Genomic DNA, 14361 nt, shown 5'->3' on the forward strand with positions numbered 1-14361 from the left:
AAGGAACTGCACTGAGGACTGATGGAAGGAGCATTTTTCAGCTTTGAGGAACAGGTGGAATTCTCTCAGGCGTTGCAGGACCTCCGCAACGTGGTGGTGATGTTCGGCCATGCTCCAGGAGTAGATAAGGATGTCATCGATGTAGACGAGAACGAACCGATGTAGATACTCCCAGAGAACCTCGTGCATGAAATCCTGGAATACGGAGGGGGCGTTTACTAATCCATACGGCATAACGAGGTACTCATAGTGACCAGTAGGGGTAATGAAGGCAGTCTTCCACTCGTTCCTCTCACGTATCTGGATGAGGTTGTATGCGCTGCGGAGGTCTAACTTGGAGAAGACTGTGGCTCCGCGGAGATGTTCCAATGCCGCTGGGACGAGGGGAAGTGGATAATGGAATTTGACTGTTAATTTGTTCAGCGTCCGGTAATCTATACAAGGCCTCAAACCTCCATCCTTCTTGGCCATGAAGAAGAAGCTTGAAGCAGCAGGGGACGTAGAAGGGCGGATATAGCCTTGATGTAAAGCCTCCTCAATGTACTCCTCCATGGCCTTCTGTTCTGGGAGTGATAGTGGGTAAATCTTACCATGGGGCACTGGCTCACCCGGAAGCAGATCTATGGCACAGTCCCATGGCCGGTGCGGAGGTAACTGGGAGGCTTTCTTCGGGCAGAAGACGTCACTGAAGGGGGCGTAACAGGTGGGAATATCAACTGACTGTTTCTCGATGGAAGTGGAGTTGACAGTGTTGACAGATGATGGCTGGGGAGTGTGAGGGAAACAGTCAGGGAAACGGGTACTGCCCCACTTCAGGACCTCACCAGTTTTCCAGGAGATGATGGGATCGTGTTGCACAAACCATTGGGCGCCCTAAGATCACATCAGCGGTGGAATCCTCCAGAACCAGGAGATGCAGAGTTTCCTTGTGTAACTGTCCCACTTGTAAGTGAAGAGGTCCAACACTGTGGCTTACATGTTTTCGGCTGAGTGGTCTACCGGTTACCGATTGGACCTGGTAGGTGGTTTTGGTGGTAGTAGTCGGGAGTTTGAACTGGCGGCAGAGATTCCCGGAGAGGAAGTACCCGGCTGACCCGGAGTCAAGGAGGGTGTGTACTGAAAGGGAGATACCGGAGGCAGTAAGCTTCACAATAGAGGTGAGGGGGTGCATATTGATTATTGCTGGTTTAATGACACTCACCACGGGTCTTGGTGGACGAATTGGGCATGCGTCGATCACATGCCCACCAGCTCCACAGTACAAACATAAGCCCTGGGTCAGCCATCTCTGCCATTCAGATGAAGAGAGTCGAGCACTATCCACCTGCATGGGTTCATGACCTGGTTCTGGAGGGCTGATGGCGTCTGGTCGGCGAAGGAGTGGAGTGAGAGATGACAGTTGATGTTCTTCGATACAAGATTGCATACGGATGGACAGCTGTTTAAAACGTTCCAGACCATAGGAGTCGTCATAGGCAGCGAGCTGAAGCTGCACTCTCGGCTCTAATCCCTACCAGTAGGTGGTGAGGAGCGAGTGCTCATTCCAGCTGCTGGCCGATGCGAGGGTTCTGAATTTAAGAGCATAATCATTAATGGGAAGAGGAGATGGTAGAGTTGTTCGCTGACAGAGGTGTCGCCTGCTGGTCTGCCAAAGACTTCTTGGAAATGGGCAACAAAATGATCAAAAGAGAGGGTTATAGTACCAGCTTGTGACCAGATGGTCTCGGCCCACTGGAGCGCTTGCCCCATCAGCAGGGAAATCAGGAATGCAATCTTGTTTTTTTCCGTTGGATGCAGATGCGGTTGCATTTCCAAAGCAAGCGAGCATTGAAGCAAAAACCCGTTGCAGCCGAGCTCCGCGGAGCCAGAGAAGGGTTCTGGTTTGGCTATGGGACTGGTAATGATGGTCGGAGAAGAAGGAATGGCGGTGTTGATGTCTGGTAGCACAGGTGGTGGTGGTGGAACTGGTGTGGGAGTGATATTCCATTTGAGAGCATCCACGATCTCCTGGAACGGATCAGATGCACTCATGTTGCTGAATCCTTTAATGGTCTGGTCTTCTGTTACGGAAGAAGACTTAGACAGAGGATTAGAAGATACACATGTAACTTTATTTACAGCAACTGAGGCAGATGGTAATGGCAGGTGAGTATCAAGGGCAGTGGAACAGTTCATGGATTGATGGGGAGTATAACCTTGTTTCGCAGAAGATCGTGGAATGGAGACTGGAGATAGCACACACCTCTGATTATGAGTAGTGACAAGATCCACAACGATAATGCACCTGGAACAGACGTTGGAGCGAGGAGCAGAGACACACACTGGAGGAGACACAAAAGGGTAAGTACACAAGGTAAGTATATCTGAATAGCTCTTGAAAGGCATAAGAGTGAGTCCACTTCGTAGAAACGAGACCGGACACTGAGGTGTGTGCTTATGAAGGAGTCCCGATGAGAGTGATGATTCCAAACAGGTGAGTGCAGTTAATACTCAGGTGACGGTGTGCGCTGTGATTGGGTGGTGGATGAGCCTGGCCGATCTGTGACATTAGGTGCGTTTACATGTACACTTTTTTGTCATTCCGATTAAAATCATTCCGATTGAAAGATTCGATGAACTGTTTACATGAGACGTTATCTAATCCGATATGGTGTTTACATGTGCCTGTGCTTTCGATTTTAGGATATGCTAATAGCCTACAGTGACAACAAAAACAAGTCACCAGAGGAAAAAACGCCCATATTTACGTTAATATTTTTAATATCTGTTTGCACTTGCTTAGAATAAACGGTTAATATTTGAATCCATTGCGTTCATTCGAGCGCTCAGTCATATGGCCAGAACGCGATCATAGAAATCATATGTCCCTCTGTAATGCAGCTGAGATTAATTGTACTCTGATACTACAAAGTTGTACTGTACTTAAATGGAACAAATACACGATTTCTTGTACGTGATGACGTAGACGCAAAGTAATCGGTTTAAAGTGTTTACATGGCAGGATTTTAATTTTGTTCGGTTTATAGAAAGGTTTATCCCACCCCTCTCAAACCGATTACAATTTCATTCGGTTTGGGCATTTTTATTCCGATTGAGGTGTTTATATGGAGCATTTTCATTCGCATTGGACTTTTAAATCGATTACAATGCTCCATGTAAACGCACCTATTGAAACCGCTTGACATTTTTTACAGTGCACAGTGACTGAGGTTGATCTTTGTTAAATTTGCTTAATGGAACCAAATCATTTGACAGTGAGTCAGACTAACTGAAATAAGCCTGGCCTATTTGGTAAACTTGTTTTATGAAACAGGCCTCGAGGCGTTAGAAGTCAGAAGACACATAAGTTAATTTATGATTTTCTGTCTGTCTGAACCAAAGAAATAAAAGCGATCATATTTTTTTCCATTGCATCATATTGCATCGAATTGCATTGTGTTGAATTGAATCGAAATCAGTTCACACTGCATCGTAATAGGGGTAAATCGTATTGCATCGCATCACTAGCTGCTTCATATATATCTTCAATGTATCGTATCGTTGGCTATGCATCGAGATGGGTATCGCATCGGCCTCAGTTATCGAGATGCACATCCATAATATATATATACAGTGAGGAAAATAAGTATTTGAACACCCTGCTATTTTGCAAGTTCTCCCACTTAGAAATCATGGAGGGGTCTGAAATTGTCATCGTAGGTGCATGTCCACTGTGAGAGACATAATCTAAAAATAAAAAAATCCAGAAATCACAATGTATGATTTTTTAACTATTTATTTGTATGATACAGCTGCAAATAAGTATTTGAACACCTGTCTATCAGCTAGAATTCTGACCCTCAAAGACCTGTTAGTCTGCCTTTAAAATGTCCACCTCCACTCCATTTATTATCCTAAATTAGATGCACCTGTTTGAGGTCGTTAGCTGCATAAAGACACCTCTCCACCCCATACAATCAGTAAGAATCCAACTACTAACATGGCCAAGACCAAAGAGCTGTCCAAAGACACTAGAGACAAAATTGTACACCTCCACAAGGCTGGAAAGGGCTACGGAGAAATTGCCAAGCGGCTTGGTGAAAAAAGGTCCACTGTTGGAGCAATCATTAGAAAATGGAAGAAGCTAAACATGACTGTCAATCTCCTTCGGACTGGGGCTCCATTCAAGATCTCACCTCGTGGGGTCTCAATGATCCTAAGAAAGGTGAGAAATCAGCCCAGAACTACACGGGAGGAGCTGGTCAATGACCTGAAAAGAGCTGGGACCACCGTTTCCAAGGTTACTGTTGGTAATACACTAAGACGTCATGGTTTGAAATCATGCATGGCACGGAAGGTTCCCCTGCTTAAACCAGCACATGTCCAGGCCCGACTTAAGTTTGCCAATGACCATTTGGATGATCCAGAGGAGTCATGGGAGAAAGTCATGTGGTCAGATGAGACCAAAATAGAACTTTTTGGTCATAATTCCACTAAACGTGTTTGGAGGAAGAAGAATGATGAGTACCATCCCAAGAACACCATCCCTACTGTGAAGCATGGGGGTGGTAGCATCATGCTTTGGGGGTGTTTTTCTGCACATGGGACAGGGCGACTACACTGTATTAAGGAGAGGATGACTGGGGCCATGTATTGCAAGATTTTGGGGAACAACCTCCTTCCCTCAGTTAGAGCATTGAAGATGGGTCGAGGCTGGGTCTTCCAACATGACAATGACCCGAAGCACACAGCCTGGATAACCAAGGAGTGGCTCTGTAAGAAGCATATCAAGGTTCTGGTGTGGCCTAGCCAGTCTCCAGACCTAAACCCAATAGAGAATCTTTGGAGGGAGCTCAAACTCTGTGTTTCTCAGTGACAGGCCAGAAACCTGACTGATCTAGAGAAGATCTGTGTGGAGGAGTGGGCCAAAATCCCTCCTGCAGTGTGTGCAAACCTGGTGAAAAACTACAGGAAACGTTTGACCTCTGTAATTGCAAACAAAGGCTACTGTACCAAATATTAACATTGATTTTCTCAGGTGTTCAAATACTTATTTGCAGCTGTATCATACAAATAAATAGTTAAAAAATCATACATTGTGATTTCTGGATTTTTTTAGATTATGTCTCTCACAGTGGACATGCACCTACGATGACAATTTCAGACCCTCCATGATTTCTAAGTGGGAGAACTTGCAAAATAGCAGGGTGTTCAAATACTTATTTTCCTCACTGTATATATATATATATATATATATATATATATATATATATATATAAAATTGTTTCCACCAAAATACCATAGATTTGTGTCCTGTGTCCTGTCTAAATGACTACCGTCCCATAGCACTGACTCCAATCATGATGAAGTGCTTTGAGAGGTTAGTCATGCACAACATCAAAACCAGCCTACCCAACACACTCGATCTGCTCCAGTTTGCATACCGTCCAAACCGCTCGATGCAATTTCCTCCACCCTCCACCTAGCTCTTACCCACCTAGAAAACAAAGACTCTTATGTTAGAATGCTGTTCATTGACTTCAGCTCAGCATTCAACACAATAATCCCACAACAGCTCATAAATAAACTAAACCTGCTGGGCCTTAACAACTCCCTCTGTAATTGGATTCTGGACTTTATAACCGGAAGACCTCAGTCAGTCCGTGTCGGCCACAACACCTCGAGCACTACCACACTGAGCACAGGTGCCCCACAAGGCTGTGTGCTCAGCCCGCTGCTCTTCACGCTGCTGAGCCACGACTGCACTGCCAAGTCCAGCTCCAACCACATCATCAAGTTCGCTGATGACACAACAGTGGTAGGTCTCATCAGCAACAACGATGAAACACACTACAGAGAGGAAGTGGCACAGCTGGCAAAATGGTGTGGCACTAACAACCTGTCCCTCAATGTGAATAAGACAAAGGAGGTTGTGATGGACTTCAGAAGAAACTCCGGTGATCACCCCTCACTGACCATCGACAGCTCGACTGTGGAGAGAGTCAGCAGCACTAAATTCCTGGGGGTGCACATCACAGAGGATCTCACCTGGACCACCAACACCATGTCACTCTCCAAGAAGGCACAACAGCGCCTACACTTCCTCCGCCAGCTGAAAAGAGCAAGTCTCCCTCCACCCATCCTCACCACTTTCTACAGGGGCACCATTGAGAGTGTGCTGACCAGCTGCATCACTGTCTGGTACGGGAACTGTACTGCAGCAGACCGCAAGACCCTCCAGCGGACAGTGAACACAGCTGCAAAGATCATCGGTGCCCCTCTCCCCTCCATCCTGGACATTTTCCTTACACGATGCTCCAGCAAAGCCAATAGTATCGTGAAGGACACCACACACCCCTCCCACAGTCTCTTCCAGCTTCTACCATCAGGAAGACGGTACCGGAGCATCAGATCCCGCTCTGCCAGACTGCTCAACAGCTTTTTCCCCCAGGCTGTGAGAGCCCTGAACTCAAATCACCCCGCCCCTCTCTGAACCCCCATACAAACCTCCTACCTCCTGAAACATGGACCATCTGAAACTTATGGAACTTTTTTTTTTTTTGTGCAATCGAAGTGTGCTACACACAGGTGAGTGGGCCTGTACAAACCACCTGTAGTAGCACACTCTCCTCCTCTATGCGCACTAGTCACTTTTCACACACACTGCTGTGTGTATACATTTTCCACAAAAAGACTCAGTAATATATGTATGTTTACATGCTCATGCACTACAAATCATCCTGCACTGTTCCCCAGCCAGCTGCTGACTCACAATGTTTCTCTTCGCACATGTACAGTATTTATCTGAAGCACTCATATAGTTTGTATAGTTTGTATTTTTTAGTTTATGTATAGGTAAAACATTTTTTATGTATAGTATATTTATAGTCAAAATCTATCAGTAGGATAGTTGTGTATAGGTTTATATTGTTTTACTTCATTGCTGTATGCCTGTATTTATGTAGCACCGTGGTCTTGTGAGGCATGACATTTCGTTCCACTGTATGCCCCCGCATGTAGCAGAATTACAATAAAGCTCAACTTGAACTTGAACTTGATTTGGAGTACAAGTTATCATTAAACTGCAGAAGCAATATTTAGGTGCTTTGCGTTTCTTTCAACCGTCAAAATCTCTGAGTAGTGGCGTTTAATTTATGGATGTAATGATTCAGGGTGTTTGAACGAATCGGTTTAGTACATGGTTTAAATGATTCGTTGAAAAATCCAACCACTTACACACAGTCTGAGAGGAGAGATATCTAAAAATGGTGAAATGTCCCAGTACTGTGGGACTTTATTAGCACGTGCCACTGAGCCACACAAATTCTATGACCAGAACTAACATGAGAATGTCTGCAGTTACATATGTAACCTTGGTTCCCTGAGAAGGGGAATGACACACTGTGTCATTGTTGACGCTATGGGAGCGCTTCTGTAATCAATGTCTGAAGCATGTATGCTACATGCCAATTCAGGTGACAGTCACATGACGTCATTGGCGCACCAGCATGTTCTACGAATGAGCACCCAAACAATATGTCATCAGCTTCAGATTGTCTAAAGTAAGGCATGACAAGTAAGACAAGGCAAAGCAGCATCTTGAGTCTCTTCTCAGGGAACCAAGGTTACATACGTAACCGCAGACACCCTTCAAAGTGGAACTTAAATGTCATTGTTGACACTATTGGAATGTTAATACCTACCATTCATTCAATGCCTGCTCACTGTGTTGCGCCACCAAGCAAGCCAGATTGTAGGCAAAAAAACTGCCATACAGTGTACCAATGACCACACACTTAGGAGTTATGGGTCCACAGCTCCATAAACTCTCTCAACTACCCCTACGAAGCTGCCCTCATCAGTTGATGTTTGCCTAACGTTTTAGTGTCATATTTCTACTGAGGGGGCATAAACGCACAATTACCTCCCGCTATAAAACTGGAGCGCTAGACAGTGAGTGGGGCACTATTGGTGACAATGTCCACCCAAGGTGCGTTACTCTTCCTCTATTTCAGCCCATGTAATAGGCATGAGCAGGGGTTACCAAACTTGGTCCAAGTTTAGCTACATCCCTGATCAAACACACTTGGAACCAGCTAATCAAGGTCTTGCTAGGTATACTTGAAACTTACAGGCAGGTGTGTTGAGGCAAGTTGGAGCTAAACTCTGCAGGACACCAGTCCTCCAGGACCGTGACCCCTGGGCATAAGTTAGGAAACTGAAAGACGCAGCAACAGATACAAATTGTATCAATGAAGGCAGACATGTGGGAATCTCTCATACTAAGAATAGCGGCAGGAAAAAGAGCGGTACACAAGCAACTTGAGATATCTCAACTCCTCCCAGCGCTGTTACAAATATTGCAAGGTGGTAAGGAGGATAACACATTCACCACCTCAAACTTGTGCTTCTTAATTTTACAGAAACATGAGCGAAGCACATTGGCATCAACTTCTCCTCATAATATACGGGGCAACTGATGAGAAAGTGGGACGGTCTGCTGTAGCCACTTAATTTTCACTATACAGCCCAGGCTAGGCATAAAAGTTCTTCTAGCACTTCATCCTAAACTAGGAGGAGATACCCGTGAAGGGAGGGAATGCGATAGTGTAACATCTAACTGCCCACCTATGTTTGTATTGTGATACATACACTATATGGACAAACGTATTGGGACACCCCCTTCTTTAGAACAGAAAAAGGCACTTCCAAAACTGTGGCAACAAAGATGGAAACATAATTCATGGGGTCCTGTCCCAACTGTTGCTTTAAAATTAGAAGCACACAATTCCCTAGAACATCATTGTATGCTTAAACATTAAGATTTGTACTCATGGAAATTACTAAAGTGGTCAAACCTGTTCATTAGAAGGGGGTGACCCAATACTTTTGGCAATATAGTGTAGGAAAGAAAACATCACTGCTACAGCACACAAATCACCAGTGTTGGGCAAGCTACTTGGAAAATGTAGTGAGCTAAGCTAACAGTTACTCTTCTTTAAATGAAGCTTCACTACACTAAAGCTACAGCCCTGGGGAATGTAGCGAGCTAATCTACAGCAACATGGCAAAAGTAGTTTACTACATCCAAGCTATTTTAAAAAAAACAAATAATAATAAATAAAATTCTATTGAACCAACATCATACAAAGTCAATGCTCTCTCAGTGATCAATAAAACTGTCAGTCAAGCAGATAGACAGGCATAATAGTTCAGTTGTTTATTCAACAACTGTTCCAAACCAATTTGGCTTTATTGTATACAGATACATTTATATAAATGGTAACACTTCACAATAAGGTTCAGTAGTTAACATTAGTTAACTAGTGTAGTTAACTTGAACTAAGAATGAACAATATTTCTGCAGCATTTATCTTAATTGTAATGACGGGTCTGAAGCATGGGGATCCATTTGCAGCAGGCTTAAGTCGAGGCAGGCGGCAGACAGGAGAAGAAACTAATAGTCCAGAGATCAGATCACAAGGGCAGGTGGCAGAGAATCACAGAGTCAGGTAAACAGTCCAAGGTCATAAACAGGAGATCACAAAAGACAAGCGATACGCTCAGAAGTGTTAGCCAGGGCAAAACAAGACTTCACAATGAGTGAGCACTGATCAGCAGCTTATAAAGGGCACAGAGATGGGAAACACCTGTGCAGCAATCAGTCTCAGGTACAAGACATTGTGGGAGATGCAGTTCAGAACTAATACTCTGGTGATGGTGCCCTCCGGTGGTGTTCAGGGAGGGCCACAGAGGCCGAGTTCGTGACATTAATGTTAATTTCAACATTTATACGTATTATCTTTTTCATATATGTATATGAAGGTTTTGCTGGCAATTTGTCAACGGATGAATGGAAGTAAGCTAATACAGTTAATCGGATACGTCACTTACATGGAGCGTGAAAATGGGCTGAAACTTAAAACAGGTTTTGATCTTTCATGATAAACACATACTGATACCACTTGTTCTGGGATTTCAGAAGTGGCAGAAAAAACCCTCCATGACACAGAAGTTCCTGATTTTAAAATTTCTGAAGGGAGCTGCTGACAGGTAATGAAATCACCAACGTGATCTCACAGAATTCCGTGTAATGTTCACGGATTTAATTAACCTCCGAATCTGTGGTGGCATCACGGAATCGCCGAAAATTCCGTGATGGGCTCACAGAAAAAATTCCGTGATGGGCTCACAGAAGTGATACCAATGTAAGTCAGTGACAGGCATCAGCCGTGCTCCACGCACGGAAACCCTTAGCATCAATATGCCGACGCGATACTGGGACATTTATCGTCATTATTGTTCAGAACTGGGTAGGTTTAGGGTAGGGGTGGGGTCAGGTACTCCAGTGAAAGTATAACTGCATCGGAGTCACTCTTTTTACGTGGTCCGATGCAGCGCTGGTGTTGAACCAGTGAATCCGTGCATGGACCACGGCTGATGCCTTCTGTGAGCCCATCACGGAATTTTCGGCGATTCCGTGATGCCACCACAGATTCGGGGTTAATTAAGTCTGTGAACATTACATGGAATTCTGTGAGATCAGGTTGAAATCACAGGTGATCTGCTAATTAAACTTTAATATGCATCTTTCACAACATATTTTGCCTATATCACCATGCATCTGTAAGTTTCTTTTGCAAAATTTACTTGTTTGCTTGTTAGTTATTTTGATGTCCACACACACTGAGCATTACTAAATAAGTAAACCTAAAAATGTAAATTATGTTATTATTATTATTGTATATTCTGCAAATGATTCTTTTCTTAATTTCACTTCTGCTATAGTTTATTTATAATAAACCTGGCATTGTATGATAAATATTGTTGGCTCTGTGACAGATTGTTTGTTCCTAGATTCTTCCGTGCTGATGGCCGTGCACAAGATTTGGAGCGGATCTCCTGTTGAAGAACATCTCTAGACATTATGAGCCATATCACTAGTAAGTAATACCTCAAACATGCACTACCATTCAAATGTTTAAGGGTCAGATTTGTCATGTATTTGAAATAAATATTTTATGCTCACCACCACTGCTGCATTTATTTGATTAAAATACAGTAAAATAGTAATATTGTGAAATTACCATTTTTTAATAACTAGCCTATTTTCTATTTCAATGTTTTAGAAAGTGATCATTTTCAGCATCATTACGCCAGTCTTCAGTGTCACATGATCCTTCAGAAATCATGCTTTGCAAAAACAAGAATAAATTACATTTTACAATATATTCACATAGAAAACAGTTATTTTAAATAATAATATTTCACAACATTACTGTTTTTATTTATGATCAAATAAATGCAGTTTTCTTGGTGAACATAAGAGACATATTTCAAAAACATAAAAAAAACTGACAACAAACTTTAACAACACAAAGGATTTGAATATTAGTCCATTTATTCTAATAAAGTGCAAGAAGCTCTTAAAAATATTAACGTAAATAGTCATTTTTTCCTCTGGTGATTTGTATTGTATACCCAGAATGCAATGCACAATGACGTAGATTCCCATTCTCTATACCCAAGCTACACACTCTCACACGTGTCTACACTGGACGCGACAAGGCGACCGTTGAAAATCATTTGAACTTTGTGTCAGTACGTCATAAATAGAACGAGGCATCAGTTTACTATCGGGGATTTGTTGTGTCGTGCTGTGCCGCATCCAGTGTAGACAGCATCACTGATTATAATAGGTTCTATTGTATTTTGTTGTGCCGTCCGGTGTAGACATGGTGTTAGAACTCTTATTAAATATCGTTACATATGATGTATGTATGATGCCATCCATAATTGATAAATCTTTTCTGTTTCATAGACTGAAAATCATTGATAAACCACAAGGTAATTGTAACTTATTTCAAGATTAATAATAAGAATAAATAAAAATGCATCTGTGACTTAATATTGCTTCTTATTTTTCAGTGGGTTTAAAGTTCTCATTAAACACATTGCTTTCTTCTCATCTTTGTGCATTTTCAGATGTTGTGCATATTTATGAATCAAATTTTTTAACTTTAACTTTGTTTAACTTTTTAACATCATAATATTGGTTGTCTTCTTTCTCTTTTCAGAGTTTAGCTCCAACCCCAATTAAGCAGACCTGAGCAGCTGATCAAGGATCACCAGAAACCATGCCCAGGACTGGACACCAGTGTTGTTAGTCATCAATCTAGCAGTCATCCTGCCTCTCTGAATTGTCATGTTCAGAACATGAGTTTTGATCCAACCTAGTGCAGTGCACCAGAACAAACTAAATCCCAAAGTATACTTAGTTTTTGTACGCGTACGCTAGTGTATGCATACAGTCGAACGCGTAACCTAAAACTGATTACTGCAAAATATCTTCAATACATACAAAGCGTGACGAGTCGGTTGCCCTCCCCCTTATGGTCATCATTTCTTTTGGACACTTTTTCACCTTGGACACTTTATTTTATTGTTTTTGTTTAATAAAAGCCTCTCCGAGGCCTGACGCCACACCCACTGTGTCTGTCGTTGGCTCCTCCCGTCACAGTGGTGGAGAATGCGGGCAAGGCGGAGCCTAGACAGCACAGTTGGGCAACACCTGAAGACGTCATCCCCTCTCGCCCGCAGAAGTTCGTGGAAAACCATAATGGGACGGAGGAACGACGGAGACGGCCTCCCAGCCACCAAAGGGGTAAGTGACGTTTCTTCAGTTGTCATTTTACCCTGTGGTTGGTGGAGGCTGTGGACTAATACCCGGTTTCTATGTCCCTGTTCCTGCGCGGTGTGAGAGGGAGGATTGCCCGGAGAGGAATCCCTGCCCCGCCCACTCCGACCGATGGAGCCTGGTTGAGGAAGGTAGCACTCCTGCGTGGGCAGCGGCCTGATGACGGGGATGTCGTTTGGGGGGGGAATGTGACGAGTCGGTTGCCCTCCCCCTTATGGTCATCACCACCCCGTCCCTTATTCGCCGACCTTCACCAGGCTCCCGACGGGAGTGGGTGTATGAGAGAGGAGGGGCGTGGAAACAGCGAGGGATGGCGGCATGTGATGAGGCACAGCTGAACTGAATGAAGCCTCATCACCGCCGCTGTTTAAATGCCAAGCGCGCCTCTCCTCGAGAGACCGGTCTCTTCCCCCGTGCATGCACGCTCGTGTCCTCGTGGGTCCAGGAAGGGAGCGTCGAGGGACTTCCACGCCACCGGAGACGTGACCCGCCGAACCCGCGGTCCGGAAGAAGCCGCACTCGTGGACGGTCGTCGGGCCAGGATGCTGGGCCTTACAAGTCCCGCCGGACTCCGCGGAAGAAGAGAAAGAGCCGCCGCTAGAATGAAGCCGCCGCCCCTCGCTCCCCGGACCCGAGCGGGAACGCGTGCGGCCACCGGACTCCGCCCCTTACCTGGACCCTCCCTTCCAGAACACTGAACAAAAATTGGGTGGTGTGCATACAGTACGCTGTCCCTCGCGTACGTATAAAAAGTGAAGTATACTTTAGGCTTAATCAAGGTCTTCAGTTTTACTAACTATAAAGTCAAGTCAAGTCACCTTTATTTATATAGCGCTTTTACAATACAGATTGTGTCAAAGCACTTAACAGTATCAAATTGGAGGATAGAGTGTCAGTAATAAATAATGATAAGATTAAACACTCAATTTTCAGTTAAAGGCATTTCATTATTGAATTCAGAGATGTCATTGTCTAGCTCAGTTTAGTTTAAATAGTATCTGTGCAATCAAATCGGCGATAATCGCTAAAAATTAAGTGTCCCCAACTGAGCAAGCCAGAGGCGACAGCGGCAAGGAACCAAAACTCCCTCTGAGACAGAATGGAGAAAAAAAAAAACCTTGGGAGAAACCAGGCTCAGTCGGGGGGGCCAGTTCTCCTCTGACCAGACGAAACCCGCAGTTCAAAAGTTTATATTTCTATTTTAATTTTGTTGCAATTTCTAACAATAGTAGTATTATGTAGTTAGGTATTTTATTATATTTTAGTTATTTTGTTATTTTTGGTTGATATATCTGGGGATATATCTCTGGGGGTCATCTGGGGTCTCCGCTGACGATCAGGGCTGTAGACATCATCTCTTGGTGCTGATCCACCATCTGACTGGATACGGACTGAGAAACAGACTAGGAAAGAAACAGACAAATATTAGCTTAGATGCCATTCAACTTACGATGTAACGAGTACATCGTGTGTTATGGGGAGTGTTCCCGGTTCCGGTTGATCTAATTAATGCAGCCTAACAATCCTTTAACGGATTTGAATAATAGAAGCGTATTAATGTGTTATGTGTAAGCCAGGCTAAAGAGATGGGTCTTTAATCTAGATTTAAACTGACAGAGTGTGTCTGCCTCCCGAACAGTGTTAGGTAGACTGTTCCAGAGTTTGGGTGCTAAATAGGAATAGGA

At 43.8% G+C, this 14361-nt stretch overlaps 1 long non-coding RNA gene across 1 annotated transcript; it reads left to right on the forward strand.

Moving 5' to 3' along the window:
* Nucleotides 1-10852: 10852 nt before the first annotated feature.
* On the forward strand, nt 10853-13359 carry LOC131529388 (uncharacterized). The gene is made up of 3 exons (XR_009268080.1): nt 10853-10922; nt 11801-11826; nt 12057-13359. It is a non-coding gene; the product is annotated as an uncharacterized LOC131529388 (long non-coding RNA).
* The last annotated feature ends 1002 nt before the right edge of the window (nt 13360-14361 follow it).

This window comes from Onychostoma macrolepis, chromosome 21 (genome assembly GCF_012432095.1).
Source record: "Onychostoma macrolepis isolate SWU-2019 chromosome 21, ASM1243209v1, whole genome shotgun sequence".
NCBI lineage: Eukaryota > Metazoa > Chordata > Actinopteri > Cypriniformes > Cyprinidae > Onychostoma > Onychostoma macrolepis.